Source organism: Stomoxys calcitrans, chromosome 3 (genome assembly GCF_963082655.1).
Source record: "Stomoxys calcitrans chromosome 3, idStoCalc2.1, whole genome shotgun sequence".
Classification (NCBI taxonomy): Eukaryota; Metazoa; Arthropoda; class Insecta; order Diptera; family Muscidae; genus Stomoxys; species Stomoxys calcitrans.
The window spans coordinates 199501051-199509172 of NC_081554.1; the positions used below are offsets into that span (position 1 = coordinate 199501051).

The 8122-nt window shown below is 35.5% G+C and overlaps 1 long non-coding RNA gene across 3 annotated transcripts; it reads left to right on the forward strand.

The window, feature by feature from the left end:
* The first annotated feature begins 1936 nt into the window (after positions 1 to 1936).
* On the forward strand, positions 1937 to 3884 carry LOC131996365 (uncharacterized). Of its 3 annotated transcripts, XR_009397805.1 has the most exons (4): positions 1937 to 2665; positions 3035 to 3369; positions 3467 to 3642; positions 3743 to 3884. It is a non-coding gene; the product is annotated as an uncharacterized LOC131996365 (long non-coding RNA). The 3 variants fall into 3 exon arrangements; XR_009397804.1 differs by having other exon boundaries at positions 3035 to 3382; positions 3467 to 3884; XR_009397803.1 differs by having other exon boundaries at positions 3467 to 3884.
* Positions 3885 to 8122: the final 4238 nt, after the last annotated feature.

Here is an 8122-nt window from a genome sequence, read left to right on the forward strand (position 1 = left end):
GCACAGACATACGAATGGCGAGTTTTGTGTGCATGTTTGTCTCATGTTAAATATGGGACTTGGACGTGTCTTCACAAACTCGGTTTAGCACAACTGTGCATTAAGTCACGTAAAATACAAAGGGTGATAACTACAATCTTAGAAAAAAAAATTTGTAATAAAGCTTTAAAAATAAATTTGCCACCATCAAACAATAGGGAAGCTATATCAACTCTACCAACGGGTCGACGTCGACAATATGTACATCTGCAAAGTATCAAGTGGTAGGTAGATTCATATTTTCTGGCACTAAATGAATATATAAGACGTCTGTATGTATATGTCACAACACATTATCCGTGGTATTCCAAAAGGACAAGACAGATAATGACGACCTTAATAAAATTTTTAGTTAATTATATAAAACTTTCCTAATATGGTTGTTTGTGGCTAACTCGCTATGCCATTATAAGTAAAGCTATTAAACTAAAACTTGGTTGGAAAACATTTTATGCCGATTTTGCTTATATTCAATCCGATGAGTTCGATTAAGCCCTCATCAATTCGCGCCAAACACGTCCACGTTTCTCATAATAGGCCGATTTTACTTTTTTGGATCCTCAAACTGACCAGATATAAGCGAAACTCTTCATATGGTTTTGTTTTTTTTTTTTTTTTTGGTTCACATGCTGCGTTCCAGCTCGTTCCGATGATGAACAATTGCGGCAATAATTATTGCATGAGAGTGATTATACATTCACTAGTTTAGTGATACTTTGCAATTTCTTTGTATAAACTTAAATACACTTAATGCGGTTGCGAAATTCCTAAACTGCTTGTGTGTTATTGGCGACTTTGACAACAAAGTGCATCATAATATTAGGAATACAGCATAGAGGATTCATTAACTGTCTTATTTTGTTTCAAAATGTTTGTTGAGTTATTATTATAGGTTCCTTTTCGCAAATGTCCTTGCTGTTCTCCCACTTGTTTCGAAGCGACACAGAGATATGATTTACCATATCAAATAAAAACGAAGTGTATTTACAGTTTTTGTACACACTACTGTCTTGGTGAATGTTTTTTGTTTTGTTTTTATAAGTAACCACTCGTACTTTTGAATCTTTGCACCCAACACACAATCTCCCGCGACCTCAAACAACGATTATCCCCCAAATCAGGTGAATACAATTATGGAAGATTATTTTGTATACCTCTGTATGCACGTACATATGTGTGTCCCTTGGGGTCGTCCATGTTACATGATTTTTTTTGCAACAGTATACACACAAAGGAATGTTAGTGTGTATGAATTTGCTGGCATGAGGCGACACGAATGTTACACGTGCCCAAAACACTGCAATGTGCAACATTTCAACATAAAAAAACAGATGAGCATGGTACGGACATGGTTCAATCAAGAGAAAAAAGTACAACCAGATGCGATACAATACGCCATACACAGCGAGGGAGAACACATTTCATTTAAAAAACTCCAGTTTGGGCTGAGAAGGAAATGTCTTGGCTTCGAATCTTATGTCAGACCATAGAAGAACAGACAGACAACCTTGACCACTACGGTGAGTCTTGCCGACATGTAAGTAGCCAAGTCGATTTGATGATCGATTAATTGATTTTTTGTGTTGTTCGTAGGTGGCAGCTTTTCGATGCTGCAATTTCAGGGTTAGTTTATTAGTTCGGATCTTGACCTGGCTAATATTATCGTTGGTATTTATGAAATACATCGCCGTTGTTCTCTGGGAAGAGAATAACAACTGAACTGAATCTCCATTCAGTTGTGTGGAATGATGAATAATAACAGAGGAATGATGTGTTTCTACATGTTTTGTTCTACGCGCACATGCATACATACACATACGAACATATGAATGTATGTATGTACGTATACAATCACTGGCAAGTTTGCATAAGTTCGTATACCTGTAAAGAAACCGACGTCGTTCGAAAGAGAAAAAGCTTGGCAAGTCGAAGCTCGGCTGAGTTGATTTATCAATGATTGTTGGTGCAGCAGCTGACAGCTAGCAGTTGCTGTAGTTGTAGTTTGGTCGGGTCGTGTCGGGTCGGTCGGACTGGGTTGGATTGGATTGGTACTAGCACTCTTATTGTTGTTATCGTTTCGGTTGGTGTGTCTTGTCGTTGCATGTAATTTGTTGAGAATAATGAATGTTGTTATAGAGATGTTGTTAGCAGTAGGTTAATTTATTTTGTTTGTTGTACATTTATCCACATTCAAGGCTATGACACTTAACGGCACAACAACAAACACAATGTACATACTGACTGACACGGACTGGCTGATATACATACTTGAGCACAGGCGTTGGTATGTATATATGTACATGTTATGTTGGTAGGTAGTTAAGCCAATAGGTAGGAAATCGTTTACAATTTATGTGTGTAACATCATAACGATAATCAACTAAAATACATACGGGCTTGCGAATAATTTATCACAGACAGACAAACGTACGATTATAGTCACTTCGATTCGATTCGATTTGATACGATTCGATTCGTGCTGCTGAGGCCCGTACAAGCAACATAGAATTGATTTTTCTTCGCCAGCGCAATGTGAAGGGTGCTGTTTTGTGTTGTGCTGTGCTGTGCTTTCTTTCACTATCTCATATTTTCACTTTGGCTTAGAGTGGTGATGGCCATTATTAAGGTGTGATATTGTGCACATAATATGCACGTAAAATTTTCTTGAGTTTTCGTTCTAGATATTCGTTTGACCGTATGTTTTTTTTTTTTTTTTTCAAGAATACTGATGGGCAAATATGGACGATTTCATTTTAATATTGAAATTTTATACATTTCTTTTCATTTTCACACTTCACAAAGCCAATATCGTATGAGTGACATTTTGGCACACATTATTCATTACTCGTGGAAAACTTCTATTTAATTCACCTAGCCCAGACCGTGGAGCATATACCTGCTCATGATATTTATTTTGAAATATACATATATATATATTGGGTATATATTGGAGTGGATATAATAAACACTGAATAATTATTTTAAATTTTTGCAGAGAACTTTGCTATGTTACCGCACAACGCTTATCACGAACAACAAAAATACGACTGCTCGACTGTGTGAACACGAACTTACACTTTTATCCTGTCCTGCTTTCGTTTTCAACCTTCTCTCAACGAAAGTGAGAACGAAGTAGAATGAAACAATACCTCGCAAGCAAGCGTTGTGCTGTGTGTGTGTATGTGCGTCTGCAAATATGTGCCTATGTTTCATCTATAAGTATACATTGAGGCGAACATGGACGTATTTCGTGTTCTGTGAGCCATCCGAAGGGTAACCAGGGAAAGTCATGGATTGCAGTAAAATGGCACACACCAACATACAAAACGAGTACGTAGTTGTGGTAGGCACATTTAGTTGTAGCTTTAGAGCATTTTATTTCCTGTTTTGTTTTGCATTTTTTCTTTCTCGGAACGGCAAAACAAAGGTTTGGCAAGACGAAAACTTCAACTTTGGTTTGGTTGTGGTGAATTCTATCAACATAGTGTTCGATTGCCTGACTCTTGCAGAACATTTGCTCTTAAGGCTCCTAAAAAGAGATTGCATGCTTGGATGTTATATGGAAATGATTGCTCACGCAAACTATTTAATACGCCAATATGAGTGAGTGCATTTAGGAACATTCTATAGGTACAAAGGTTTCTCTAACGCGAAATATTTTTTATTTTCGAATAATTTACATTCCACATAAGAACTTCTGCAGATATTTCAACATATCCAAAGGGCCGTACCCAAACTTACATTTTCATATCACATTCATAGCACAACGCTTAGTGCAACCGACCATTTTTAAACCTAAATTTTAAAATGTTAAGTTTATATTAAAGAACGCAATTACACGAAAACATTTTTATTTTATTTATTCTTCTCAGGAACTCAGAGAACTCCTTGGTGTGACTATCACATACACACATAAATTACCGTCCTACTTCAAGAGTGGTTGAACTGAAAAAAAAGTTTGTTTATTTTTTTTTATTATTTGACCATTGAAATATTTATATGATTGTGTGTGCTATACTATTTAACGTTAACTACTTAGCCATGTAAGTTCTAATATAACTCCCTTCTGTCAGCGTAAACGGCAACCTAATAATTTAACTGCGTGGAGAGAGTGCGTCGCACAGCTCCAAGTAAAGCCTAGTATTGACGCATTATAAATCAACTGTTGACGAAGAAACCAAACGTGACCAACTTAATTTGCCAATAAAGCTAGAGTTCCAGATTAGAAATGCTGGATTTGGCGAGAAAACTATTCTAAAAAAGTGGGATCCCGGAAACCTTCCATATACAATAAGTATTAACTACTTTTAACCACAAATAATTATTTTTATTTTTTCTTATATAACTATTCAACTCAATAACTATATGTACATTGGAATAAGACCCCATAATGTACAAATATTTTTGATCCTCATGAAATTTTAAATCGATATAGCCATCCGTCTGTCTATCCGCTCAATAATGTATACAAAAACTTATTATTGTATTTGATATTAAGATACAGCGGCTCATATCGGTCCATAACTTGATATGGCTTCTATTTACACAGGTCTCCTTATTTAGAAAAATCATAAGAAAACCTGTAGTGTCCTATGTAAGTTTCGGTGCGGTCTAATTTAAGGCTCTTTCACGTGTATTTGAAAAAATAGCTAAATGTAGATATAGTTAAACATGATTTTTCGTTAGTCCATATGTTCAGCCAAAATCATAAGTGGACCGATAAAGACATTATGGATATTAAATAAAGAAGAAACCAAACGTGACCAACTTAATTTGCCAATAAAGCTAGAGCTCCAGATTAGAAATGCTGGATTTGGCGAGAAAACTATTCTAAAAAAGAGGGATCCCGGAAACCTTCCATATACAATAAGTATTAACTACTTTTAACCACAAATAATTATTTTTATTTTTTCTTATATAACTATTCAACTCAATAACTATATGTACATTGGAATAAGACCCCAAAATGTACAAATATTTTTGATCCTCATGAAATTTTAAATCGATATAGCCATCCGTCTGTCTATCCGCTCAATAATGTATACAAAAACTTATTATTGTATTTGATATTAAGATACAGCGGCTCATATCGGTCCATAACTTGATATGGCTTCTATTTACACAGGTCTCCTTATTTAGAAAAATCATAAGAAAACCTGTAGTGTCCTATGTAAGTTTCGGTGCGGTCTAATTTAAGGCTCTTTCACGTGTATTTGAAAAAATAGCTAAGTGTAGATATAGTTAAACATGATTTTTCGTTAGTCCATATGTTCAGCCAAAATCACAAGTGGACCGATAAAGACATTATGGATATTAAATGAAAGATATTGAAGAGTAGAATACGAATATAGTATAAAAAATTGGGTTCAAGTACCCAGGAAGTCGTTCTAACCCCAAAATGTCTAAAAGCAGACAAATTGATCGTCCATATCAATATGGGCCTTAAACGAAAGGTGTTCGGGAGTAGATTACGAATCTGACATACAAAATCAGATCGAAGTGTAGGGGGTAACCCCACACCTTAAAACGCCCCAAATGGGCATATAACCCATCATGACTATATGAGACTCGGTTTGTTGGTTTGTTCTGTAGAATCAAAAAAATACCCAATACCCCCAAAATGGGCATATCAGCCGACCATGGCTATATGGGAAATGAAAGATATTTGGGAGTATATTAAAAATATGACATTAAAATTTGCGTTCAGGTCAAGGTGGCGCTTTTTCTCCTAAAAATACGTCGAATAGGTTAATTGACCTATTATGAATTTGATATCCAATTTTGGGGGTACGCCCTAAATCACCCCTTAAACCCCGACTATAGCAATATGGAGCTCCAATCAGCGGTATTTGAGAGTAAAGAACGAGATTGATATCTATTTTCAGGGCAAAGTGCCGGCCGCCCCAGCCCCAAAACGCCCTCCAAACGGTCCATACTTACCGACCATGATAATATGGGGCTCAAAGTAAATGGATTTGGAAGTAGACACGAATTTGATATCCATATTTGGGTCGAAATGCCTCCCCTAAAATGCACTTCTCATTACCCTAATTTCAAAAATACCAGATCTCGGAGATTGGTAATGCGCTCGTTCGACCAATCACGACAATATAGAGCCATGTGTTTGGGAAGCCGCCCCACCCCAAAATACCTTTCTATTATATAATAGCTATTTGGGGTGGTAATTTATTGATTTTCGGGAAATTTATATTTATTATTGGGACAAAGACCCTGGGGTCCACCCTTCCGTCAAACACAACTTATTTACCGATCATGTCATTATGGGACTCATATGAAATGTTTCGGAAAGTAGAGCGCAAATCTTATATTTACTTTAATTGCCAAGTGACCACCCCCGAAATACCCCTAAACCCGAAATATTAACCGATAAGGTAATATGGGACTCAAAAGAAAGGCATTTGGAAGTAGAGTAAAAATTCCAGCTAGTCTTATTTAAAAATTGGCCTTAAGTTCCAAATTATATTTTTAGTTTTCCCTTTAAGCAACTTGAACTAAATTTTTGAAAAAAAAATCAAGAAGCGGCAAAAATTTCATAAAAAGCCGGAATTTTTCAAGAAAAAGGGGGCTTGCAAGAAAAAAAATTGGTTGAATATATAAGATTTTTCCTTGCTCGAGGGATTTTAGCAATGATTACGAGTCAAAGAACCAAAACTTCAAAATATCTGATTTATCTTAAAATTTAAGTTGTTATATACTAGCCTACTATCCTTATCATTGAGCTTGTATCGGACAGCACTCAGTGAAATGTGGGAAGTTTGCCCCTGTTCCTTAATGGAGTGTTTATGGGCAAAATTTGTTGTATTTGTATATACTGGCCGACACAACCATAGAGCTGGCAAAATATCGATATTTTAATTTTTGACTGAATATCGATTGATATTTTTCCTATCGATAATATCGGCAAAGTTCCACTACATATAATCGATCCCATTTTCGTTTTAAACAAAGGTGATACAAAATTTACGATAGTATGGATATTTTTTATTAGACATATCGAAAATATCCAATGTTGCGAATATCGATAGTTTGCCAGTTCTACCCAATCATCCGTTTCGATCGCTGATTCATCATCATTTTATTTCACAGTTGACTGTCCAAAACCTCTTTTTTTAAATTTTGTATCTTAACTTAAAAAATGGCAACATTTAAAGAAGCTCCTATTTGCAAGACTATTCTGTGAATTTAACTAAAGTAACATATTGCCTTTCCCCAATGTCAATTTGGTAATTTCACCGACATTTTTAACTTTATTTAACGATTTGTGTAACAAAGCGAAAAGTTGGGGGTCCATTAAACTACCGTTCAAGATAAAAAATAATTAATATCAATAAAAAAATCTTTCACCAAAGGAAATGTATCCTAAAAAAGTTGGAATTTTTGTCATCTTTAAATTAAGTTCATGATCTTTGGCTCAAACCTTTAAAATTATCAAACGATTTTTTACAGTGTAAATATCGGTCTGGCAATTGAGAAAACTTCCTTCATGTTCGTTACGTATTGGGTTTGTGTAACAAGGCGTTAAGTTGAGGATCCATTAAACTACCATTTAAGATAAAAAATACTTAATATCAGTTAAAAAATCTTTCACCAAATAAAATGTTTCCTTAAGAAGTTGAAAATTTTGTCATTTTTAAATTAAGTTCATGATCTTTGGTTCAAACCTTTATCACACGAATTTTTTCAGTGTATGCACATAAATATCTGTCTGGCAATTGAGAAAGGCAGACTCACTTCATGTTCGTTACGTATTGGAATTTGCACGCTAAAATTTTTGTCGCAGTAGTGCTCAAGAGATGGTACATGCAGTACTCCTATTTTATTTGTTTGGTTCGGAGGGCACGCTCGCCGAGCCCGACTTGGTAACATCATGCGGTGAGTTATCAGAGCCATGTTTTCCGAATATACATGAACTTAAAAACAGACAACACGGTCGACACGGCACAGGATGGAAAGTGAAATAAGAAAAACAAAGAAACTATTTACTACCGAACAGCTGCAAGGATAAAGTTGAACTAATTTCAACAAACCGGAAATACCAAACACATTAGGCGCATTGTCAATA